A 12,793-nucleotide genomic window follows, 5' to 3' on the forward strand; every position below is an offset into this window, starting at 1 on the left:
GCCCTACTAACTTCCCCGAGTTTTTTTCAGTTGTTAGAGGGAAGCTCGGGTCAGGCTCACAAATTGACATGGGTCAATTTTGGGCCCATGGCTTGGTCGTTGTGGTGCATTAGGAATAAACTAGTGATTGAGCGCATAATTCCTAATAGACCCACTGACGCTATATATAAATTGTGTTATCCAAGCAGCAGGATAGGTCGGCGCTGGACCAACTCATCCGGAGGTTCAAGGCATTGTTGGCTCGTCTACTGATGATCACCTATCCTCCTTGATTTTTTTTTAGAAAAGGAGGAGGACCCCCGGCCTCTGCATCTGGGCGATGCATACGGCCATACCTACCCTCCTTGATGCTGTATCTTTTCTTTTGTTTGAGAATATATGTTGTTGTGCTCGCAGCCTAGACTTGTTTCTCCAGTTCTCCTCTCTTGTTCTCCCCTGTATGTCTTTGTGGACCTGTGTTCAGACAGTTCATTATATGGTTGGTGCTTTATCTATAAAGTGGGGCATGAAGCCTTTTTCGATAATTCGGCTTGCTGGAACCCGGTTGAGCCAGATCCGATGACCCTAAAACTGTTCCTTGATGTTCCAACATATTTCAAGAGCTCGTCGGCATGAACTTGAGATCCGCCACGAGGTATTCATCAGTTCATGGCATCAGGCCTAGGGAAGAGACGCTGGGGAAGGAGATTGTAGTAGGCGGAGATGCTTTAAAGGAAGAGGAGTAGGTCAAATATTTTATGCGATTAGGTTCCTTCTTCCATGGTGGCCATCCACATATGCATCTCTTCTCCTCATAGACTTTCGGAGACTTTCTGCAGATGACACTAATCATGGGCATGGGGATGGTTAAAAGTAACATGTACCTTGTTTGAGTCACCTTCAGACAATACTTGAAATTTTGTTATCCACCGATGGTACAACCTCGGCCTCTGTCTACCAACATACTTGTCAGCTTTATCACTATTGGCCAAGAGATGCGAGGTAGCACGATGCTGCAATCCAGCCAACTACTTCCCACCAGATGTTTCTAACGTGGCATTTTTGAACTCTTTAATATGTTCTGACTTTTTTTTGTGGCAACACAAGCTATTTCTTGTCAGTCCTCAGCGAAACTAGCGGTTGCATGAAACGTCTAAGATTTATTTAAAAAATTTATACTCCCTCCATTTTTAAATATAAGTCTTTTTAGACATTTCAAATGGACTACAACATATGGATGTATGTAGACATATTTTAGTGTAGATTCACTCATTTTGCTCCATATGTAGTCACTTGTTGGAATCTCTAGAAAGACTTATATTTGGGAACGGAGGGAGTATATGCTAAATTTAACTTTACTTGGTGTACAATGAACAATTTTGATATAATATTTTCTTTATTCTAGATGTTAACACATATTAAAAATATTGATAATTTAAAATCTTTTTTTGCAAGAAAAATACTAGACTATTATTCTTGCAAAGCTTAATCCATGCACTTATTACATGTGATAGTGATCAAAGTTAAACATTGACACTGAGGTGCGTCCAGACTTTGAACATTCATTTAGCCTGATCAAAGTGCGTACAGCTATCCCTTTATTTAGTGAAAGAAATATCCCATTTCAATTGTGTTTCACACACGAATTTTCACGTCCAAACAATCAGGTTCATTTGTGCTTGGTGGAGGAAGGGTGAGCAACTGCCATCGTGATAATATATTCGTTTCTCATCCAACAGTAACAGCATCGGGGGTCACTGGATGTATTTACCCGGTTTCTGTCAAGCAATTGATACCAGATTTCTGTCAAGCAATTGATACCAGATTCTAAATTGTTCATGAATGTATGGTGAGAAATACAACTTGTTTATGAATGCATGGTGAGCCATGCCGAGCCGAGACATTGTTTCATGATACGGGTATGTTTCGAGCCAAGGCATACCAAACTTGGTGTTTTGTTTGGAAGTGTGTATGTAAGTTTGATATATGGTTACCTCTACCGTGTGGGTGATGAGGATGCTACCGGAATCATGAGGTACGACAAAAAAATAATTTTCTTACACAACTCTAACAAAGATTCTAGCACTGGAAAAAAAAATCATATATAGTAAATTCTACCACCGGAAAGATTCTAGCGCCGCAACAGTTTCACTGTCACACGACGGACGGCTCAGGCTCGGCCACGGCAATGCGTCATGCGCCCAACGGCCGGGCAGGAGACTAGTAAATTCAAGGATGTTAGAATATGTTGTATAGGGATAGAAGTCTGTTTAAATTGTAATCTAATTCTATCTCTTCTTTTGTTTCAACTCTTCCCGATCTTCTCTCTGTAACGATCGACCTAGATCCATCTTCTCCTTCTTGTAAGCCACGGCATGCTCTCAATATATAGCAATGCGGCCCGAGCAAAGGGTTCTACGCTTCCCATAACAATTCACATGGTAACATAGCCTCTTCCTCATTAGATCGCATCTAGCTACCTTCCTCGACCGAAAATATGTCTACTACCTCCGCCGCCATGACACCTAGCACCATGGGTGCGCTTTCCACCACCTCATCCTCCACCTTTGCATCATCATCCACCACCACCACCACCTCCCTCGGATCGCCAACACAGGAGAAGCTAACAAGGGGGAGCTTCCTTCTCTGGAAGGCCGTCGTGTTGCCGCAGATCAAAGGTGCGCAGATGGAGCACCACCTCGACAAGAAGAGCCCGGCACCGCCGGCCACCCTCACCATCACCAAGGAAGGCAAAGAAAGAGCAAGTGGCCAACTTTGCAAGATCCCTCCGGTATGCACAACAGCAACAACTTCAAGGATATTTGATGGGCTCTCTTTCCCGCGACATTCTTGCACAGGTCGCCATGTTACAGACGCCGGCTGAGGTTTGGCACACAATCCTCGTCATGTTTGCTGCTCAGAGTCAAGCTCAAGCGATCAACACCCGCATCGAGCTTACCAATCTTCAGAAAGGTAACATGGCCATGGCCGAGTATCTTGCAAGATTAAAAGTCTCACAGATGAAGTTTCCTGTACTGCCGCCGCGCTCTTCGGTCCAGAGATTGTATCCAAGATCCACGCCGGTCTGGACATGGAATATAACCCTGTCGTCTCAATGCTTGCTGCTCGGGTGAACCAATCATGGGTCAGGAGCTCTATAGCCAGCTTTTGAGCTTGGACGCCCGCCTCAGCCTCCTCCACGGCACCAACCTCCGCCAGTCGTCTGCCAATTCTATCTCCCGTGGTCGCGGCCATGGGCGCGGTCACTAGGGGCAGTACCGCAGTGGCGGGCGCGGGCGTGGCAACACCCAGGGAGATGGTGGCTATAGCAACCCAGGCATCGGCGGCTACAACAACAACAACAACAACAACAGTCGCCCTTCTTCCTCTCGGGGGCATCCTCGATGCCAACTCTGCAAAAAGGCAGGCCATGAAGTCATGGACTGCTGGGACCGGTATGATGAAGACTATGTCCTCGATGCACGCGATGTTGCTGCATCTATGCGTGAGCAAGGGGGCGATGGAGTATGGTACGTTGACTCTGGCGCAACGGATCATGTTACTGGTGAACTAGAGCAACTTGCTCTCCGGGAGAAGTACCTTGGCAATGATCAGATTCATACTGCGAGTGGTGGAGGTATGGATATTCGACACATTGGTCAAGCTTTTACTAATTCCCCTACTCTTAAACGTGATCTAGACCTAAAAGATGTTCTTCATGTTTCACAAGCCGAGAGAAACCTTGCATCTATGTCTTGTTTAGCCACCGATAATAATGTCTTCTTTGAAACTCACCCTCGTTACTTTTTAATAAAGGATTGGGCAACGATGGAACTCCTTCATCACGGTAGATGCATTGGAGGGCTTTATCCCATCACATCCGGAGCACTCAATCGCAAGCGTCATCAAGTTTATTCTGTCATCAAGCCCTCTTTGGCATGGTGGCATCAAAGATTAGGACATCCGTCATCAATCATAGTCAAACAAGTAGTTAATAAAGGCAATCTTCCATTATCACATAGTCAAATTAGTGAGTCCGTTTGTGAAGCTTATCAATGTGCCAAGAGTCATCAACTCCCTTATCCTAAGTCAAACAGTGTGTCTTATGCTCCTTTAGAACTTATTTTCAGTGATATATGGGGTCATGCTAGAGATTCTTTTGAAAGAAAAAAATAATGTGTCAGTTTCATTGATGATTATAGCAAGTTTACTTGGATTTATTTGCTAAAGTACAAATCCGAAGTTTTTTTTCTGTGTTCCAAGAGTTCCAAAAGCTTGTTGAGAGACACTTTGACAGGAAAATTTTGGCAGTCCAAAGTGACTGGGGACGGGAGTATGAGAAGTTCTATTCCTTCTTCCATAGCATAGGCATTGAACATCATGTATCTTGTCCTCATGCTCACCAGCAAAATGACTTTGTCGAGCAAAAACATCGCCACATTGTTGAAGTTGGTCTCTCCCTCCTTGCGCATGCCTCGATGCCTCTCAAGTATTGGGATGAAGCATTCATCGCAGCTACCTATCTTATAAATCGTCTTCCTAGTAAGGTCATTGGCAACTCTACTCCATTAGAGCAATTATATCATCAAAAACCTGACTACAACTCTCTCAAAAAATTTGGGTGTGCTTGCTACCCAAATTTACGTCCATACAATCATCATAAGCTTGAGTTTAGGTCTACTCAATGTGTTTTTCTCAGATATAGTAATCTTCACAAAGGGTATAAATGCCTAGAGATTGCAACTGGAAGTATCTATATTTCTCGAGATGTTTTTGATGAATCTTGACGTCGCTTGAAGCTATGTCGGTATTTCCCCAAAGAGGAAGGGATGATGCAACACAGCGGCGGTAGGTATTTCCCTTAGATGTGAAATCAAGGTTATCGAACCAGTTGGAGAACCAAGCAACACAACGTAAACAGCCCCTGCACACCGATAACAAGTCCTCGCAACCCGACGTGTGCCTCAAGATAGGCAAACCGACGTGAGATAAAATCGTAGTAGATTGATAGATCGAACGCCAAATAAAATAAATAAAAATAAATTGTAGGAAGGTATTTTTGTATTTTTGGTTTAATAGATCTGAAAATAAAAGCAAAGGAAAAGTAGATCGCAAAGGCAAATATATGAGAAAGAGACCCGAGGGCGTAGGTTTCACTAGTGGCTTCTCTCGAGAAAAATAGAAAACGGCGGGTGAAAAAATTACCGTTGGGCAATTGATAGAACTTAAAATACTCATGACCATATCCAGGCAATGATCATTATATAGGAATCACGTCCAAGATTAGTAGACCGACTCCTGCCTCCATCTACTACTATTACTCCACACATCGACTGCTATCCAACATGCATCTAGTGTATTAAGTTCATGGATAAACGGAGTAATGCAATAAGAATGATGACATGATGTAGACAAGATCTATCTATGTAGAGATAGACCCCATCGTTTTACCCTTAGTAGCAACGATACATACATGTCGGTTCCCCTTCTGTCACTGGGATCAAGCACCGTAAGATCAAACCACTACAAAGCACCTCTTCCCATTGCAAGATAAATAGATCAAGTTGGCCAAACAAAACCCAAATATTGGAGAAGAAATACGAGGCTATAAGCAATCATGCATAAAAGAGATCAAAGAAACTCAAATACTTGCATGGATATAAAAAGATAGATCCGATCATAAACTCAAAGTTCATCGATCCCAACAAACACACCGCAACAGAATTACTCCCTCCGTGCGGGTTTATTGGGCCTCTCAACAAACTAACCGCGTCCCATTTTTGTAAGGCCCCTAAACTTTCGCAGTAAATTTCCCTCGATTCTCTCTTATGCATGCACGCAGGATTGGTTAGGCAGCCGCATCATTAGCTGCATGCACTATGCAATAACTGCTTGGCTAGTGCTAAACGTGGGCCAGCAGCTACATGTCATAAATTGAGCTACTCTGGTTGGCCATTGGCATTCTCGGGACAATGCATTCTTAGCGTTAAATCACCCACCATTTGTATTAACTTTTTTCCTTGGTACCTGAGTTTCTGCATGCAGGCCCAATAAACCCGGACGGAAGAAGTACATCATATGGATCTCCAAGAGACCATTGTATTGAGAATCAAGAGAGAGAGAGGGAACCATCTAGCTACTAACTACGGACCCGAAGGTCTACAAAGAACTACTAACGTATCATCGGAGAGGCACTAATGGAGGTGGCGAACCGCATCCGAGATGGTGTCTAGATTGGATCTGGTGGTTCTGGACTCTGTGGCGACTGGATGAATATTTCGTCGACTCCCCTAGGGTTTTGGGAATATTTGGGTATTTATAGAGCACAAAGGCGGCCCGGGGGGCACCTGAGGTGGGCACAACCCACTAGGGCGCACCTGGGCCTCCTGGCACGCCCTGGTGAGTTGTGCTCTCCTCGGAGCACCCTCCAGGCACAACCAGGGCCCATTATGTTCCTTCTGGTCCAAAAAAATCTTCGTAAAGTTTCGTTGCGTTTGGACTCCGTTTGATATTGATTTCCCGCGATGTAAAAAACATGTAGAAAATAGCAACTTGCACTTGGCACTATGTCAATAGGTTAGTACCAAAAGATGATATAAAAAACTATAAAATAATTATAAAACATCCAAGATTGATAATATAACAGCATGGAACAATAAAAAATTATAGATACGTTGGAGACGTATCAGCATCCCCAATCTTAACTCCTACTCGTCCTCGAGTAGGGAAGTTACAAAAACAGAATTTTTGATGTGGAATACTGCCTAACATGTCATATCATATTCTTTCTTTATAGCATGGACATTTGAACTTTTATATTGTTCAAAGCAATAGTCTAGTTTTGATATGATAATTTAAATACTCAAGCATATCAACAAGCAACCATGTCTTTCAAAATATCAATGCTAAAATAAGTTATCCCTAGCCATCATGCTCAACCATTGATCCATTCATGAAACACACTCGCATATTAGCTACACCCAATACTGAAGTACCATCATATTGCCTCCTAGTTGGTTCTTTTATAAGAGAAGATGGAAACTCAAATTCAAAATAAAAATTGCATAAAGTAAAAGAAAGGCCCTTCGCAGAGGGAAGTAGGGATTTGTAGAGGTGCAAGAGCTCAAAGCGAAAAACTTAGAGATAAAAACATTTTGGGAGGTGTATCCATCCCACCAACGAAAACGACTTAGAGTTCCCAAAACTTTCCATGATAGATATATCATAGGCGGTTCACAAACAGAAAATAAAGTTTATTTCTTTTTCCACCATACTTTGATTTCCATGGCTAACCGTATCCACGGGTGCCTTCCATACCAACACTTTCCAAGAAATTTATTGTTTGACAACATAAAGTAAATTCATTTTTTTCATTTCGGGACTGGGCATCCCTAATATCTTTGTCTTACTCTTGTGTAATGACAAGTGAATAAACACTCATTGTGAGAATAACACATCTAGCATGGAAAATATTAGCCACCCCTCACCATTTATCGATCGAAACAAACACACAAAAGAGAAGTTTATTTTGAAAATTAGAGATGACACATGCAAATTTTCTTAGGACGGCAAAAGAATACCACATATAGGTAGATATAATGGACTCATGTGGCAAAACTGGTTTAAAGGATTTTGGATGCACAAGTAGAGATCATACTTAGTGCAAAATGAAGGCTAGCAAAAGATTGAGAAGCGACCAACCAAGAAACGGATAATCTCATAAGGAAGCATTAAGCATAATTAACACTACTGCAGGATGCTGCTAATGCAACACTACGATCAGAGACCCTTCCAAGAAACTGTGTGCGATGCAATAATCGCAAACGTTGGTGTAAAAAAACCATCAAAAAGGTGCAAAATGTTTGCGATTGAGGATGCATCAAATACGGCTCAGATTTTAGTTGCATGTGTGATGCAGGGCACACGGTTCAGTTCAATTAACTGTTTGCGGTGAGGAGGAATAAAAGAAATGGGCAGCTGTGACGCCCGGATAATCAAGCTGCAATAACCTCTGCTAATGGTGCCATGTCACTTCGATTACTGTTGCTAATCTCGCGTTAGTTTGAAACCATTTCAAATTCAAAATCAAGCAAACAATAAAAGATTTCGAATATGAAAACTAAAATGTTCAAAATTTGGCAATTAATCCATAGAACATATTGGCGGAGAAATCATCTTTTTATGAAGTGTTTAAGTGTGCAAAATTAAATAAAACAGCAGCTAAAACATATTCTCAAATGCTATTAATTAGTAAAAATATGCAAACTAATTAATTGGAGTGCCAAATAAGTTGTGGCAGTGGCATACTTAATAATAATAATTTTGGGGCTAGATTCATATTTTACAAAACCAATAAAATAAAATAATAAAAATGAAACTAATAGGAAATCTAAATGGTTAAAGAGAGAAACAAAACAACAACATCAAAAAGATCAAAGCCCCATCATCCCCTGGGCCTTAGGCCTGCTAGGCCCAACCAAACCCCACCAGAACGAACCCTAGCTCGATCCCCCACCGCTCCCTTGTCTCCCTGTGAGCGCCGCCTCACGCGCACACACAGTCGCATGGGGGCGAAACGCCTCTGCTCGATCCCCTTATCCCTCCCTCACTTTCCCTTCTCTCGCCACCACTGACCAGCGCCTCCCCGTCGCCTTGCTGCTCACTTCCTAGCCGCCATGCTCTGGTGCCCTCTGCCTCCGCCACGCGCCCCATTCTTCCCCACGCGGCGCGTCTCCTTCTCCTGCTCGCCTGCTTCCCCGGCCAGCCGCTGCTTGTGCCATGGCCGCCGTGTGCGTATTACCCGCCGCTAAGCATCACCGTCGTCCCCGCGCCGTGAGGCCAGGTCCGGCCACTCTGTCGTCGTCCACTACACCGTCATCGAGGAGCAGAACGAGCTGGGACGCACCAAGTCGAGCAGATCGACTTCACTTACCCGCTCCGGCCGCCGGCGTTCGTCGTCGACTATGGCGAACCCCTACTGCTCCTAAGCTTTCGCAGAGCCTCCATGAGCTCCATATGTGAGCTTTGTTCGTTTTTCTTCTCCCTACTGCTCGAACCCCCTACTGCTGCTTGCTGTTGGTGTTGTTGTCGCTCCGGTCGTCGCCTCGCTCATCCACTGGACCTCACCACTGCCTGCACGCACACGCCGCTCCCTACAAGGCCCTACCGCAGCTTGGCCGTGGTCAGGCTTTGCTGGCCCCTGCGCGCCGTGCGAGCCCATCTCCACTTGGTCGCGCTCCTCACGAGCGCTCCCGTGCGTGGCCTCCCCACTCCCGCCGCTGCCACTGCCTGCTGCTGCTCCGGTCGGCGAGCCTCGCCGTGGCTGGCCTGGGCAGTGCCCACGGTCCAGCGAGCGCGTGCCCCGGTTCGCCGTGCCTCCCCTCCCCGTTGGCCGAGCCTGAGGCAGCGGGCGGGCGCCCGCTGCGCGACATCGGGCTGCGCCCGACGCCTGCTAAGCAACCAAACCCGCTAGGCCCCCTGGGGCCTATGACATGTGGGGCCTGGCCCTAGAACGTTTAAAAAAGAGAGAAGAAAAGAAAAAGGAAATAAAATAAAAATGTATTAATAAAATTAATAATTAATTAATTAGTGAATTAATTAACTTAATTAATCTTGTTTAGTTAACCTAATTAACTATTGTGAATTAATTAAACTGTAATTAGATTAGTTAAATCCTAATTAGAGTAAACAAAGTATGACATGCGGGACCCACACGTCAGATTGACCTAGTCAACTCCATGTTGACTCCGGACGTCATGATGACGTCAGCGTGCACTATTATGAATAATGTTAGAGTTAAATAATTAAATAAATTCTAAAAATGATTAAAACTTTAGAAAATCATATAAAATAAACCGTAGCTCAGATGAAAATACTTTGTACATGAAAGTTGCTCAAAATGACGAGACGAATCTGGATATGTAGCCCGTTTGTTCGCCACCCATCCCTAGCATAGCGAACACGCAACTTTCCCCCTCTGATTCATCTGTCCGAAAACGCGAAACACCGGGATATTTTCCCAGATGTTTCCCCCTGTCGGTGTCAAAACCGGCGGATCTCGGGTAAGGGGTCCCGAACTATGCATCTAGGCCGGATGGTAACAGGAGGCAGGGGACACGATGTTTTACCCAGGTTCGGGCCCTCTTGATGGAGGTAAAGCCCTACGTCCTGCTTGATTAATATTGATGATATGGGTAGTACAAGAGTACATCTACCACGAGATCAGAGGGGCTAAACCTTAGAAGTTAACCTATGGTATGATTGTATGTTATATTGTTGTTCTATGGACTAAAACCCTTCGGTTTATATAGACACTGGAGGGGGTTAGGGTTACACAAGGTTGGTTACAAAAGAGGATATATCCATATCCGTATTGCCTAGCTTGCCTTCCACGCCAAGTAGAGTCCCATACACGAGACGAAGTCTTCAATCTTGTATCTTCATAGTCCAACAGTCCGGCCAATGGAGATAGTCCGGATGTCCGGAGACCCCCTAATCTAGGACTCCCTCAGTAGCCCCTGAACCAGGCTTCAATGATGAAGAGTCCGGCGCGCAATATTGTCTCCGGCATTGCAAGGCGGGTTCCTTATTCGAATACATCAGAAGAATTTGAATACGAGGATAGTGTCCGACCCTGGAAAATAAGTTCCACATTCCACCGTAGAGAGAATAATATTTTCGCAGATCTAATTTGCTGGCTTGTTTTGGCAGCATGACGTTATGTCATGGCCCGGTGATTATTCGAACTGTTTCTTCTAACCAGCCCCGCACATAACGCGAGGCAGTTTTTTTGACACGTCTTGTCGAAGCAGAGATCGTGTCCCCTTATTACGGGATTCTCATCAACACGGGAGTGGGTAGCCCAACCGCGCCATCAATTGCGGCGCTTGGGGGATAAGCGAGTTTTACCAGGCAAGTGGGGACACTTAGTTTCTTCCGCCCATATAAAGGGATAAGGATTCACCTTTCTATCCACGCCTTCTTCCTCCTTTGCTCATCTGTTTCCGCACACTCGAGCTCTAGCGCCCAAGTCCACACTTCCACCTCAACCTTCTCCAACCATGTCCGGAGCGGGAGGCAAGTGGATGGTCTCCTCCGTCACGGAGGGAGGCATCAAGAAACTGAGGAGAGCTGGATACCTGCCCGACGACATCACGCACGGGCTCCCAGATGAGGGGCAGCTCATCCCCACCCCCAGGCCCCATGAGAGGGTAGTATTCCTCACCCATTTCCTTCGTGCACTGGGATTCCCTCTCCATCCATTCGTCCGGGGGCTCATGTTCTATTACGGCCTGGATTTCCACGATCTGGCCCCGAACTTCGTCCTCAACATCTCAGCGTTTATCGTCGTGTGTGAGGCCTTCCTCCGCATCAAGCCCCTCTTCCGCTTATGGCTGAAGACCTTCAATGTCAAGCCGAAGGTGGTGGGCGGCCGCCAGGCGGAGTGCGGAGGCGCCATGGTGGGCAAGATGCCCAACATAACATGGCTCGAGGGCTCCTTTATGGAAACCATAAAGGGGTGGCAATCGGGGTGGTTCTATATCACCGAGCCGCGCGACCCTGCATGGGCAGCGGCCCCCGAGTTCCGATCTGGTATCCCCACGCGGCTCACCTCCTGGAAAGAGAAAGGCATGTCCTGGGGTAATTCGAAAGAGCTGACCGGACTCCAAACATGTATTCAAAACATGGTGGACAAGAAGCTCAAGCTTCTCAACATAGTCCAAGTTATGTTCATCCGCCGGATACTTCCGTGCGAGCAACGGGAGTTCAACTTGTGGGAGTTCAATCCGGTGCAGCACCGAACTCTGAACAGGCTCTTCGACACGACTCATGAAGACGCCTGGAGGGTGCTGTTCAAAAATGCCGAGGTCCCCCCCCCCCTATTACCGAGGATCGCGGATTCAGCGCGAAGCGCCAAGCCAGTGCGGTAAGCTGCTTTACCTTTCATAGGATACTTATTTTATATAGATTGACTCTGTGCGGGATCTAAACTCCCGTACCTTTGACAGGACTGGCAGAAGATGGCCGGACAGATCGACTGTCCGGCTCCTTTGCCCGAAGGCCCCGTAGACGCTCTTCTGGCGAAGATGCTGACTCCGGCCCCTTATAAGGTGCCGGAGAAGACCAAGAAGGCCAAGGGAACCCGAAAGAGTTCTCGACGCTAGGCGTCGTCGGACTCACTGTCCGATGACTCTGCGGCGCACTCTTCCCCCGAAGACGAGGAAGAAGAAGAAGAAGATGCTCCCCCACCGACTGGGGGAGACAAGAAAAGGAAAGCCGCCCAAACTGGGGAGGCCGGAGGGTCCAAGAAGGGAAGGACTCTCCTTCCGGACAGTTCCACTGCCGCCGACGAAGGCGAAGACGAGTGGTTGCCCAGGGTCAAGCCCCCGGGGAGATCATAAGTATTCGGATACCAGAGTAACTCATAGGATTCATTTGTCGCACTGCATTCCCTAATCGCCGAACATAATTATGCAGGCCGCCCCGAGCAAATATTGAGGTATCATCGGATGGCTCCCTGGGCTCGTCGGACATGGGTAGCGATCCAGTCCCGATCGCCACCTCCCCTCATCCTGCCGACGACGCCGAGATGTTGTCTCAAGAGGCACGGGATCGAGGAGAGACAGTGCCGGAGGCGCCTCAAGTCGACCTTCTGGACTCCGGGAGCCAAGGGGACGGGGCCCCTGAGAGCACTGAGTTCGGCCCTCAGCCGAACACTGCGCCGGACCCTCCAGCGGTTCCGGGCTTGTGCAGGCGGCCTCCTTCTAAGAGGGGCAAGACGCCTGTGTCGGTGACCTCTGTCCATCTAGAGGTG

Source organism: Triticum aestivum, chromosome 5A (genome assembly GCF_018294505.1).
Source record: "Triticum aestivum cultivar Chinese Spring chromosome 5A, IWGSC CS RefSeq v2.1, whole genome shotgun sequence".
Lineage (NCBI taxonomy): Eukaryota > Viridiplantae > Streptophyta > Magnoliopsida > Poales > Poaceae > Triticum > Triticum aestivum.